The sequence below is a fragment of the Haemorhous mexicanus genome, chromosome 6, assembly GCF_027477595.1.
Source record: "Haemorhous mexicanus isolate bHaeMex1 chromosome 6, bHaeMex1.pri, whole genome shotgun sequence".
Taxonomy (NCBI): domain Eukaryota; kingdom Metazoa; phylum Chordata; class Aves; order Passeriformes; family Fringillidae; genus Haemorhous; species Haemorhous mexicanus.
In genome coordinates, this window is record NC_082346.1 from 15,867,854 (window position 1) to 15,882,240 (window position 14,387).

The following is a 14,387-nucleotide window of genomic DNA, read 5'->3' on the forward strand; positions in this document are numbered from 1 at the left end:
ATAACAAAATCACTACTAAATATATGTTGAAACACAACTACTTAGGGACATTAAAAAAATTATATGTGCACATCTACATATATATGCACTAAAGGTTGAAAAAAGTATATTCCCACTGCAGTGACCTAAATGAACCCCTTAGCAGAAGAAAAATATTAAAGGACCTGCAAGAAGATAATCTGCCTTCAGCAGAGCAGGTATGAATGAAAGAAGAACAAAAAAAAAAAGCAAAACACACAGACACAGTCCCCACAATTACAGGAAGCCAGCAGTCAGAATCCCCACAGGCTGCATAATACACTGCACCAGAAGACCTGCTGGAAGATAGATATGGAGGTCAGTTGGTCTAGCATGTAGTTTATATGAGGTGAATTCCTGCTACTATCACCCTAAAGCCATACATCATGTAAGCAAACATCATGTAAGCAAACCTGATTCCACGCTGATTGACACAAAATTATTCTCTACAGTTAATCCAATGCAAACAGGGCCTTGACACGCGAGCCCCATCCCCACACAGTCACAAAAAGTTCTTTTCATTGAACCCAGAAGGAACTGCATCCTGGCCTAAGGAATGTGATTGTGGCTAGAGTAAAAAGGCACCCTCCTGCTTAAGTAAACAGTTACACTGTCTTACACCAGCTGAGAATCTGTCAAATACCAACTTATCTCAAAATATTCCTCTGAAATAGTTCAACATTCAAATTCCATATATATCAAATCCTTCAAAATGCTCATTCTAATAACAATAAGCCACGTCAGACTGGCTTATATGACCCTGTGATTTTCTCCAGAAAGCTCCCAAAATCTGAGTCCTCATCTAGTTCCACCTATTAGTTCAACAGGTGGATTTGGCCCTACTGAGGTAAAATGTTGTGAGTGCCCTTAGCACAACTAAGTATACTGAGGAAAGGAAGTGAGGATTCACTGAGCCAGTTAAAACTGTCAGAATGTAGATGGGCAACTCCATCCTGTCTGAGCTGGAATTAGGCCACGACACTGAGGTTAACCCCCCCCACTAGTGCAAAAATACCGTGGGTTTTCACTAACCACAAATGGTCAGGAGCTTGGTGGAACGAGCCCATCCACAGCAATCTCCCAGATCTAAGAGGCAGCAGAACACTCTCTGGAATGGTGGGATTCCAGCTCAAAGTACCCATGGACACATCCATCAATCATCACCTAAAACTGGACGAAACTAAGCCAGACTGCAAGACTGCTGCACTACAATCAGGGTGCAAACATCTGTTTAAAGCACAGAGACTTCCTAAAAGCTTCACCTCAGTAGTTCTGGAGCATTTAATGGACAGAGCCTCTATGGAAGGAGCATCTCTGAGTAACGAGGAAACTCTCAGAACTCTCTGCCTCCTCCACACTGGGACACTGACCAACAGGGTTTATGAAGTAAACAATTCAACAGCAGCCCTTCCAGAACAGCTCAGGGTGATGCACTCAGGAATTAAAGTCGCATTTATTCCAGAAAAGAGTTTCCAGATAGGGAGCGCCCTGCAGTATTTTATGTCAATTTTCCCACAATGGCAGGTCCTTGGAGTAATATATAAATTCTCCTTATGCTGTGTAACAGTTAGTTGGAATTAGTAAACACATATTGTTTCATTAAAAATATTATGTTCCAGCACATGCATTTAATTTGCCATAAAGTATGGTATGTAAGAAATCACACCATTTGCAATAAATCTGAAAAGATATTAGCATTTTTGTTTCTAATACAAGATATTTTATGCAAGTCGTAAAATTTCAGTGGTATATGGAAGGGGTCTTAGCGAAATACACAAAAAAATATGACTATAAACAAGCCATCATTCTGGTAAGAGGAAATACAAACAACCAGAATAAAAATAGTTGATGCACAAAAGCCATAATGAGGGGGTTGCTCAAAAAATAACTTCTACTTTGAATGGTTTGGATGAAATACAAATTATCCACAGAAAAGTGTGGACTGGCATAAATGTTTGTACAAAATTATAAGTGTATTTCTAGAAGTATGCAAGAGACAACCGCCTGCATGCTGCACAAGGTCCCAACAACGCTGTGCGTAAGTGCTAGTGCACAGAGTCCAAACCACTGCATTTTAATTACTATGCAGCCTCAGATATATTGCCTTTGATATGGAAATGTTCTTGTTCTCTCATCTTCACATACGGTCTCATGCACAGAAATCTTTATCTGATTCATAAAAAATAAACTAGAATCCAATCTCAACACCTGACCTCAGTGCTTAGAAGTTTTTTACTAAGCATGGTGTCACTATAAAAAGAATGGGTAATACTGGTGTAAAGTTAGATATTTGGAGCAATGATATGAAGGATTTGCAGTTAGGAATCAAATCAATACTGCACCTCTGAGGTTTTAGAGTTTCCTATTGCCTTATGTCAGTCTACCAGTGACTGGAGACACAATTGACTACACCTTTTTGTGTAGCTCAAGAAGAAAGAAAAAATATTTAAATGACATCCTGTCTTGCCACCGATGGAAGAGATGCAACTCAGCCACTTGCTGTATGCAATAGGTTCTGAAATCTAATAAATCACTAACATCAAACTTTTCACTTTTTTTTTTTTTTTTAACTCAGATGCTACATTCCTGAACATATTTTAAAGGTGTGCACTACAAAGTTTGCACGGGAAGAAGCAAAACATTTCCCAAGCTTTACTTCAACAAACAGGTAAAATAAACATAAAAATAATCTAAATACGAACCCAGTACTTTCCTGTATCTTATATTAATATGCTGGCCATAAGAAGGCTAAAAAATTTTGCTTTGACAAATTCCACTAGTCACTCAGAAAAAACATTAACTATTCAGACCCATTTAGGTAATTCTCCTAGCTCTATAGAATTACATTCTCTTTTTCTAAAGAACATGATCTGTGTAAGCTCTCTATAGATGATAATGGCCCATCTGTAAATCATTTTGTTGCAGGTTATCTGTTTTTTATCACTGCTAGTACCTGTCTGTCCCTGATATGATACCCTTAAACACATTAACTTGATGGAATGTTTTGCCTGACTTCAAAAAACATCCATTGATCCATTCTGCACTATAAAGGAATTACTCTGATTAACCTAGTTTAACAATATACCTAATTTTATCTTGCCCTTTCCAATCCACAAGATTCAAGAAATATTTGATTGAACTAATTTCCAAGCAATGATTTTCAGACTTGGGGCGCTGTTTTTTTTCTTCTTAATTTAAGAAGACAAAACAGTAAACATAAAACTGATATGAGTATTTTAAAATATACAAGAGGAGGAGAGAAATGTCTGTGTACTGATTCTTGTTTCTTTAAGAGAAAATCCATTTTTCAGGCTCCTGTTGTACTAATTGAAAGAGAATTATTTAAAACTTCACTGAATACTTGAATAGACGATGGGTATCTGTAGCAGTTTCACGAGTTCCAAAGAACTCTAGACTTTCTGAAAGACAGTAAACTAAAAAATTGGCAGGAAATCTCTTACAATGATGTCACAAATATTTGTTGTTGCCACAGAACACTGTTTTAAAAGAACACCTACTTCTGTGCTGAAAAGGCTTTGGGAACATGTAATTATCCAGTTTTATCACTGCAGAAATCGGCTGCTTTCCAGCAAATAGATCTATCAGATCTCTGTCTTCTCTGCAGAGCTACATCTAAATAAATAGGCACAGATTTCAGACAGACATCATACCAGTCCAGGACACAACCTTACTAGTGATAGGATTTTATGGTGTTTTGTTGTTTTCATAATGTGATGCAAAGGCCTGCAATGACACATGGACAGATACATACTGTGGGAGAATCATGTGTCTAAAAAACTCCAAATGGCTCATACAAAAGAGAAGAAAATTCAGTTTCTGTGGTTTGGTAACAAGTCCCCTAAAAGTTCCCATTCTCGCTGTTCTACCTGAGGAAAAATAGAAAGTTGTGTACATAAAAATTACAGAAAAAACCACTGAAAGGGATTAACAGAAACCAGCTTGCTACAGTACAAACCTGAAACATGCACCTCTGTGTTTTGCTGCTACTTGACGAGTAGCACTTCACACAGCAGCACTTCTCTCCCGGGTTCTGACACCGTGCAGAAACGTCTCAAGGCTCTGCCTCTGTGATTTACTGTACCAACTGAAATGTTTTAAAAATATGTCACTGTATGACTGCAGTTGACATAGTTCACATATACACAAACACCCCTATTTACATAACTTTGGAAAACTTTAGCCATTACACGCAAGGTCTGCCAAACGAGCCCCCTGATCGCTAAAGTGACACTGCGGATAAAAGGAAATATACAACATCCTATTGTATGGGGTGGAAAGCCAAGTGCATCCTGGCATCTCTTTCTGAAGTAATTTTTGTTCTGGAAAGTAAACAAATAAATAAATTGATCGACTGAAGCCTTTGGAGTGGGATCTATACACTTGCAAGGCAGAAATCTACCCAAGTGTAAAAGATTGATAGATATGCTTCCTGAAGTGTTATCTCCCAAGGTGATCACAGTGTTTAGCAGATAAAAGAGGACTAAAGTAACTTTCTAATGCCAACTGAGAAAAAAAAAAAAAGTATTTGTTATTGCTATCATCATGCAAAGCTCTGGCCTTTATTGCCACAAGCTATTTTAAGGCCTCCAAGAACTGCAGGGATATGTGAATACTTTGGACTAAAAATACGGACAAAGATGCAAAAAACATGTCCAAAGAGATTTTTTTTTTTTCCCTGTTGAGCAGAAGAAGTTCGGCGGGAAATGACCACGAACAGTTGTTGGCCACATATTAAAAACCACTGGCGAGGGAACAAGCACTGGCAGTTCCCACTTGTGAACAAAACCAAGCTGACAAGTGAAGGCGACTAACTTTGGACATCAGCTATTATTTCCTACAAGTATTTTCTGCTGCTAAGGCACTTGTGGCCTTACCAGTGAAACTGATGGGCTCCGCTTTGTTTCTCTAGTCGCTTTCCCCCGTGCGTAAACGCAAAAAAAGGGAAGAAAAGCAGCAGTTACATAAGTTGAGCGGAGAGTCGGGAACGTGCAGGGAGAGACAGCCATCTGTCTCGCTCCCTTTATGCTGTGTTATACACATGGCACTGGCTTGCACCCTGCCATCTAGCAGAGAAGGAAACCGAGGGAGCGCTGAGGCAGCCCAGTTCAGCCTCCCAGCAGAACCGAGACGGAGCACCGCGCTGCAGGGAGGAGGGAGGGAATAATGCGTTTAGCAGAGGATGCGAGACTGCCGACCGAAGGGCCTCTTAGACGCTCATCGCTGAATGAATTAAAGTTCCCGGCGACGAGGCCGGGGGAAGCGGGGCCAGCCACACGAGGAGTGTGACAGGAGAGAAGGGGCCGGCAGCCGCCAGCCCCCCGGGGACACGGCGGGCACACGTGCGGGGTCCCCGGCGCGGCCGCTCCGCCCCAAGCGGGGACCGGGGACTCCGGGGGCCGGCCCGCCCCGGGGGTCGCTGCAGCCCAGGGCCAGGCCGGACCGGGCTGGGCTGGGCCGGGCTGACCCGCCGGGCCCGGCCCCGCTCCCCTCCCCCGGCTGCGGGCGGCCGGCGCGGCCCGGGAAGCGGCCTGGAGAGCGGCGCTGGGAGCGATGCCCAGGGCTCACCTTCCCCTCCCCCCGGAGAAGCGCGCTTCAAAATGGTTTTGCAGGCGAGGCTGGCCAGGCTGCGCTCGGTGCAGGGCTTCCAAGAGCAGTGCCTGGGTTGGTTTCCGTATATTCTTTGGCTTTTAATAGCTAGCTGAGGGAAAAAAAGAAAGCATTATTGTTTTCTTTCTTTCCTTCTCTCATTGCCTATTCTAAATTTGACTCCAAAGTTTAAGCAGTTGAATTGGCTAATTCTGAATACAGTCTATTGAGAGACCAGACACAGCAGTATATCCCTGTATAGCAATAGATACAATGTGCTGAATTGGCAGTCTAATTATAAATGTGGCATTTGGACCTCCTTTCAGACCCAGTGCCACCTTACCTTATGAGGGAACTTCAACTACAGCAACTGTTCAAAACAAAATGCCATTACAGGATCAGCTTCACCCAACACTGGAACCAGCCAGGGGATTGTTTTACAAACAGCCTTTCTCACTTAACACAAGAATGTATTATAAGGAAAAGTTATGGATAGTGCAGAGTCTGAAGAAAACGCGTATGTAGTTTCTGCCAGGTGTCGAGCTACTTCAAACTGCAGCATACTCCAAATGACCTCATTATTTTCTTTTAAATGTACTCACTATAAATAATTATTCCTTAGTTTTACTAGAATGAGCTGCTAGGTACGCTTGCTGTTTATATTCCAAGCGTAGTGTGCATGTAACGTCATGAGCACAAAAACCCACGAAATATCCTGGCTCAAAACAAAAACCTGCAATAAGATCTTGCCAAAGAATCACGGGGTGCTGAAAAAAAGTTTTTTAAAGGGTCCTTTCCAAGGAAACGTTCGTATTTAATGGCAGGCTGCATGCACATATCTCACATTCATTCTTATTATTTACTTTATGGTATTATAATGGCTTAATTAAATGAGTGGGCACAAGCACGTCAATAAAACAAGTCAAGTCAAGTCGAAGTCTCAAAACAGGTTTCAAAATTGCTCCATTACACGAATACAGAAAGGGAAATTCGTTAATTTTTGGACTTCAAACTCTGTTTGAGGACTGGGTAGAACAGTTCTCCTGTCCTCACGATCAGCACTGAAGATGGAAGTGGCAAAAAAACGTTAAAGTGAGGGCAAAAGAAAGCAGCAGGAACAAAGTGCCGCTCGTGTGCCGAAGGCTATTTAAATTTGCTTAATAAACATACACCTTATCTACGAACAGCAGGCGAAGATATATTACTTTATCACAGAAAGTTTCACCTCTCTGTTTTTGGGAAACACCCCTAGGACAGCACTAATCTGCCGTCCCCAGGCTCCCACCGGGCTGCCTTTCCCTGCGGCCCCCCTTCCCCCCCACCCCGGCCACTCAGACGCAACACTAATTGTCCTTTCACGGTGCCACTTTCACTCCTTCCCGTCCTTTCACAAATAACAAAACCGCAGCAAAGCCCACGGAGAGGCGGCCCGCAGGAAGCGGAGGCAGCGCTCGGCCGGACAGGAGCGGTGCCTGCAGTGACCTCCGGGCCCCGCCGCACGGCTCGGGCCGCGCCCGGGGCCGCCGGCCCGCGGACACGCTCCGGCGGCTCGGCACGCGTGGAAGTACCTGCTCGCATCACGCCTGTCTGCTCTCCCTCTCCCCTGGCTACACCCAGCCGCGACCCCGCCGCCGGTACACGCGTGCATGCATTACACGAGCGGGCAGCGCCGGTGCCCGCTCCTCCCAGGAGCAGGGCAAGCCGCAGAGGCGCACTCATTAGCTCCCACTGATGATTCCTTTCAGGATCATGAATGGAACAATTGTCAAAAACTGCGGGAAAAAAAACAAGCCCCGAGACTATTATATACAGACACAGCTTGTGTGCGCGCATGTGACAGTTGCAGGCAACCCAGATTTGGCCATAAACTCTTCAGCGTTATCCGAGATAAAACATCAAATTGCTTGAACGGTAAAAGAGGCTTCTTATCCCCAATCCAAAGAAATAAACAGCTTCCAAGGTAGTGAAACCCAGGAAAAGAACAAGCTCTCCACAAGACACACCTTGCCTCACTCGTATCCTGCAGCACCGCCTGCAAACAGCTGCGCTAGCTTGTTGCAACTGCCACTATTTTATTTTAAAAGAAGAATAACAGTAATAATAGTAAGTGAAATACTTCCTGAAAACTTACTTTGCATTTAGTTTAGGCACTATTCTTTTTTTCAGCTCGCAAAGGAAGCCGTTTTGTCCAGGTTAGGTATTGTCTACTTATGGATCAGCCTCTGGCTAAGGGTTTATTTTAATTTATGGCTTATGCATTCTTTTAAGGTCGATTTGCATGACCTCCGGCAAAGAGCTAAGGCAGCAAGAAATCCCAGGTCGACTGTTGCCACAAAGCGGCACGCATCTCCCCTTCCCCGGGTGTAAACAGAGCTCTCTGATGATGGACTGCCTTCTTCCCCCCTCCCTGTGTATCACGAATTAGGGCGCGATATCGATTTTAAAGTTTTCGGTAGAACTTTATCCAGGGCTCTGCCGGCAGAGATAAGGCGGCGGCGGCGGCTCCTCGGGACAGCGCCGCGCCGTGGCCGAGTGCGGCACGGCCGCCGCCGCTCCCGCAGCTTTGTGTGCTCCCCGCAGCCGTCCCCGGCCAACTTCAAAGCACTCACCCACCTCAAACTTCGCGCAGAACCCACAAGCACCACTAAACTCCCCTCGCCTTTCTCCATCCCGCGTCTCTCGGGGTTATCCGCCAGGAGAAACCCACGCGAGCACTTCGGAGCAATGACAGCAGCGCTCCGCTCTCAAAGATTTATTTCGGATTTTATTTTTCCTCTCTTTCTCTCTTTCTCCCTCTCGTGTTAGTTCCTTACGTACAATATCTTCCCGCACCATGTGTTCGCCTGCCGTGGGTGATCTTAAAATACAACGCTGATCTGTCACTACATTTTAAAATAAACTCTACTCGGGAAGGATGAGAAAGTGTTGTGATTTCAAGGTACTGGGGTCCCTTAACGTCTCGGAAACCTCGGGATTCAAACAGCCCCGGAAACTCGCACGGGGACGAGACTATAACTACTTTTCCCTAAAGAGAAGGGAGGGAAAAAAAAAAAAAAAAAAAAGGAAGAAAAAAGAAACACAACACCCTCGTGATATCAAAGTAAATAATCGTGCAGGGGGAGGCGGGGGAAGGGGTGAATTCAGCAATGTTAAAAGCTAAACAACAGATCTATCTCCGGACGCTGCTGCTTCACTCAATTGCAACTAATAACCCATTAAAGACAGCGCAGGGGGGAACTGAATTCTCTCCTGCAAAGCGACATAAATCCAGCGAAAACCCATTAAACCACCGCCACCGCCACCAAGCCACGCAGCACTACACACCACAGCAAACAACAGGTATACAACACAATAGGGCTGGTTTTCCTGGTTACCTCCTCGGGATCCAGTGTGGCACAAAGCACTGGGAGAGCCTCCTTTTTTTTTTTTTTGCAACGCGCTTCGGTAATTTTCATTAAAAAAAAATTTTAAAAATAAAAAAAAAAAAAAAGAGGGAAGGAGGTGAAGGGGGGGAGGGAGGGGAGAGGAATAAATGGGTAGTAATTCGGTAAAATAAAATAAAATAAATGAACTAGAGTCTGCTGGTGTTTCTCCGGGCCATGGATGTGCAGGATCCCGATCGTTAGAAGTTTGCGGATGGGTTGCCTGGAGATTTGGTTACAATCAGGTTCATTTTTTTTTTTTTTCCTCCTGAAACAAGTGAAGGCGATGGTTACTGCTGTCAATCTTGGCAATCAATGTGAGCGGCCATGTCGTAAGTATTCAAAGCATTTCCCGTCGTGCAACATCAGAAAGTGAGTGGCCAGGGCATTGATCTGAGGAAGGCAAAAGGAGGCAGGGCTCCCCCGCCCAGACAGCACAGGCAAGATGAGACAACACAGGGAGAGAGAGGAGGGAGAGGGGAAGGGAGGGAGAGACAGAGAGGGAGAGAGAGAGAGAGAGAGAGAGAGGCTGGGAGCGAGCGGGGAGAGCAACAACTGCGGAGAAAGTGAGCACAAAACAGAAAGTGAAATCGGCGCGGGCTGCCAGCCGCATCCCCGCGCAGCTATCACCACTCACAGGGCCATTAGACACATGAAACCCTACACCGCTCCGCTCCCGCTAATGACCACTGATTGCCCGGAGTGGTGAGGAAAGGTACTAGAAAGTTACCGGGGAGGGGGTGCGAGGGCGGGGCGGGGGCCGGAAAAGGAGGAGGGGGAGCGGGGGGGTCCCGGGGGAGCCGGTTCGCGGGGCCGGGGCGGCGCGGGGGGGGAGCCGTGTCACAAGGGGCCGGCCCGCCCTCCGCCCTCCCTCCGCCCGCCGCGCTGCGTGGGGACACACACGCCGGGAGAGTCCCGCCGGCTCACGGGATACACCAGGAAAATAAAATTACAAGGGAAAAAAAAAAATCTGGAGAAAGACGATGTGCAGGAGGAGGGAAGGGCTGGCGGCGTGGGGAGGGAGCGGGGACGAGGAGAGGGAAGCACTCAGCAAGCGCTTAGTGACAGCTGATAAATGGGTCTGCAAAGAGCCCGATCCCACAGCACGGCCGGGAGGGGAAAAAGATTTTTTAAAAAATTTACAAAAATAATTTTTAAAGGGGAGCAAGGGGGGAGATGAAATGGAAAGTATAAATTACACCAGAGATGGGAGTCCAGCTAAAAGGACCCGGGGGAGAGGAAGAGGAGAGAAGGCACTCAGAGTCCACAAACTATTTAGTGATGGATTCAGCAGAAAGGTGAAACGTGAGTGCAGTGAAAAGGGAAAGACAGGTATGGCCGGAGAGGAAAAACTGATTTAGGACGGACTCGAGCTGAAGTTGGGATTCTCGTGGCGACGACGACAAATTTTAGCAGCGGCAATATATAAATATCCCTCTCTCTGCCTACCAAAAGGCAACAGATAAGGACTGGAATATCAGCTTGAATACCAATTTAGGAACTCACGCTCTCTTGGAAGTGCTAATTGAAGGGGGGGCTGGGGGGGAAGGAAAGATCTGGGAGAAAGAAGGGAAAAACTATAAGGAGCTGAGGAGAAAATCAACCAGTGGCAGAGTATTGCAAACCCAAGAAAGTCTCCCTGCTGTATTTTTGCATTCCAAAGGTAAACATAAAAGAGTCTTTCAAACTGTCAGGGGCCCGCAGATCAGGTGGGCAAACAGCGCTGCAGAGCGAACGTCTCCCTCTTTTGATATTATTCACACCTAGGCTAAACTGTTGTTAAGATGGGAGTGCGGAAAGCAACCTCAAGCCCACAAAATGAGAGAGAGAAGTTGTTGATTCATCTCTGTATTTTTGGCACTTTCTCCCCATTTTCCAGAAGGCGCCTGGAACAGTTAGTAACAGACAAACTTTTTAATTTTAAAATAGCTTCATAACTTATAGAGGCCAAAAAGACGAGGAGAGAGCCTGATTTCACTTTCCTTCTCTCTCAAGCAGAAATTTGCAGACTAGGTTAGACCCAGAAGCACACTCAGCCCCACTGCGAATGAACCTGGCTTCAGCAGGACGTGATGAAAATTGAACATTAACGCGATGGCACAGGACAGATATGACCTGGCTCTGATTCATTTTGTTAACAAGCTGTAAAACTCTACACACTGCTAGAGGCATGCACGTTGCATCCTCTGCTATCCGAGGTGCTATCGCCCCTCTCGAGCCGAGTTCAGGGAAAAGGAGTTGTAAGTCAGAACCTCTTGAAATAGTGGACCTGTTTTATACGATATTTTTGGCAATTCCGCTACAATAAAAGGGGTAACCAAGTCCTATTCGGCAAGCAGCAAGCACCTTGAAATAGAACTTTACAATTATCTAGTAAAGCTTTATCATCAAATTAGCTGATGAGGGCATAGTAGCTAATTCCCATGCATTATTTCAACTTTAATAAAAGACACTAAAAAAGTGAAATTCAGAGATAAGGGGAAATTGTATGATTGTAAATACTGAGTTTGTATTCACCTGCATTCGGCTAATTCAATGTATTCACCTTGCTGCAGTTACCCGGAATATGGAATTAACAACAGTAAATAGCTGCCTCTCGAGATATTACTCTGTCATTTTTAATCTTTAATTACAAGAATTCCCGTGATTAGCCACTAACGCTTTCCTTGTAACACATTTAAACCTGCTGCAAGTAAAGGAACTACCTTGACTTTTTGCACAACTAGTGTATCTTTGGCACGCAAAAAGATTTTTAAAAAATTTAAATGAGCTATGTAAGAAAAGAGATGTAAATCAGAATACAAGGACGAATAGTCTGCCTCAGTCTGCAACTCTAGTAATTTGTTGCTGGAAGTTTTTTTCTTCCAAGAGACAGAAAAGAAAAAAACAACCCAAGCACTCCTCAAATGTAGCGCCTTATTAAATACCAAGCGGGAATGGGACGAGAGATAATTAAGGCATCAGATAAATCTAACCGCCCACCTAGCTCCAAATCGGGGGAGCATCCCGCTGCACTCCCGAAATTCCAGTGCAGGGAATGACACGGGGTTGGGGCAGGACACGGCAGGGATGCGGCCACGCTGCCATGCGGAGCGCAAGGAACGCTCTCCAGCTTGTTGCTTCCCCTGTGTGATCAATTAAGTTACAGATGGAACTCACAGCGCCGGAGAGCGGCAACTTCTCGGCGGCAGGAAAAGAGGATTCCTTGGGCATTGTATGCAAATGTGAGTGTGTGTGTGTGCGCGCTGCACGGGGATAATTGTGATGCCCTCTTTGTTTGCATAAGTGAACACCCGCCGTGCGGATCCGTATACACGTGCCGAGAAACAAGAAAACGCTTTCCCTTGGAGCGTTACCCCACTTTTAGAAACCGCGTTTGGAATGACTGCCCTTGCTTTGGCTTCATGAAGGCTAAAGGCAGGCAGATGTTGAGGAGGGATGCTGACCTGCTGGGGGTGCCTGCACAGGGAAGGGACCGCAGGCGCTCTCATCAGGTCGGGGCACTTACCTGTGCACAGCTGTCATGGCATTTTGCGCCGTGTGCCTCACCAAATGCCTTAAAGTAAAGCAATGTTCAACAAGCGAGGCAACCTGTCAGTGGGCTAAGTTGTACGTACCGCATCTTTAACCTGAGCAGCAAACCTGCAACTCTTGCAGAGTTGGCGGAACAGTCTCAGAAGTTTTGGATTCAAAGGGCAAGAAATTTCACTTTAAAAGTCATTCACCCACTTCTTAACTGCCCTCTCACCCCAGTTAATGCCGGACAATTAAGAAGCATGTTTATAAATTCCCTCTGCGGACACTGTCCGACAATGAAGGCTTGTTACAGGCTTGCTAAAGATGTTCAGAGAAACTTTTGCAAAATAATCAACAGCATCTGAGAGAAAGCTAAAGGAAAAGAAGTTAAAGCCTGATAATCCGATTGGGAAAAAGTTTTGTTAGACTAGATAGAAGTAAATTACTGCACGTTTCTTCTAAAGCAAACCCATCAGCTGATACGAGTTCCCCTAGAACAAGAACCTCTGGCGAACTCCTCCAAATTTAGGGGACGTTTGCATTTTGTAACACTCAAAGCTAAAGATCTGTCTGAAAACAAAAACTCTCAATTCCTTACAGCGTCATCTGCCAACAAAATGTATTGTCTTGGCAGAAAAAGGATCAAGGAGAATTTAATTTCATTTTAAACTGTGCATCATCTTGATAGCGAAGTAAAAAGCCGCAGCAACAATCTCCCCGCTCCACGCCCCCGCCGTTCAAAAAAAAAAAAAAAAAAAAAAAAAAAAGGAAGGGGGGGAAGAGAGAACTGGAAAAACCACATAAACTTTTACAAAGAAAATAAAAGCAAGTTCGACATGAAAACCCCTTCCTGTCTCGGAAAGTTCATTTTAAAGGTCCCTTCTGTAAATCTAAAGTGCAAACACCAGGCTAAGGTAGTGAGTGGCTGGAATTTGCATGCTGATAAGAGAAGGCTGTTGTACTTACAGTGACAGAGGGCAGGCTGCGGAAGAAAAGCTGTTTGTGTTAGCCTGAGAGTCACCCAGGGCTGCAATGAGAGGAGAAGAGAGGAGTGGGAGTGCCAAGCTGGATACACCTTCACCGCATCTCATCACATCTGCCAGCCTCTCTCTCCCTCTCTCTTTCATTTCCACATTCCCTTTGTTCCTGAAAAAAAAAATCTACACGTCACATCAGTCCCCAGATGCAGTCTACACCAAAGAAAAAAAAATGAATAATTCAATCAAACTGTGCATAGTCTCTAAGGCAATAAATCTATTGCACTTAAAGAAACGAAGGGTAATTACCGCTATAGAATTAGAATAAGGCCAGAGCGCGCAGGGATCTCAGGGTCTGTAAACTCCACGGTCAAATAAAGTTTCATTTATTTAATCCTTTGACAACCCCAATGTAAACTAAAGGGGAGGATCAGAACTTATTCCGGTTGGGTTTGAGAATGCTTGAAGTGAATGTTATAAAAGGAGAGCGCCCGTGGTCTGTGACAAACACAATGCAAGGGAGTAGAAGTGTTTCACTGCATCACCTCCAGGGTCCGTTCCCCCCTCCCTAATGAAGAGCAGACCACACTCCCACTTCCACCGGCTCCTGCTGCTCGCTGCAAGTGCAGCGGGGATCGCTGGCAGCCAGCAGCCGCCTTACCTGCTCCCGAGCGCCAGCACAGCCTGACAAAAACTCAGGGGAACCGGCAATTTTGTTCCACGCTCTGGCGGAGAGAAGCCTCGGGGGATTTGCACCGGCAAGGATTGCCTCGGAACGGTGCCCCTGAGTCGCGGATGTGCTCGGGGCTGAGGCGGGGGACTGCCCGCCGGGGGCGGGGGAGCCCGG

General features: G+C 45.5%; 1 protein-coding gene across 4 annotated transcripts in view; it reads right to left on the reverse strand.

Moving 5' to 3' along the window:
* SOX6 (SRY-box transcription factor 6) overlaps nucleotides 1-14,359 on the reverse strand; it is a 371,999-nt gene extending 357,640 nt beyond the window's left edge. Inside the window, exons 1-2 of one of the 4 annotated variants that reach the window (XM_059848934.1) lie at nucleotides 14,202-14,359; nucleotides 13,530-13,709 (exon numbers count right to left, since the gene is read on the reverse strand). The gene's annotated coding sequence lies outside the window, so the exon portion shown is untranslated. Of the gene's footprint in view, nucleotides 1-7,193; nucleotides 7,344-7,756; nucleotides 8,003-8,999; nucleotides 9,333-13,529; nucleotides 13,710-14,201 lie in introns of those variants that run through there. The other 3 variants (XM_059848935.1, XM_059848937.1, XM_059848936.1) reach the window with 3 other exon arrangements.
* Nucleotides 14,360-14,387: the final 28 nt, after the last annotated feature.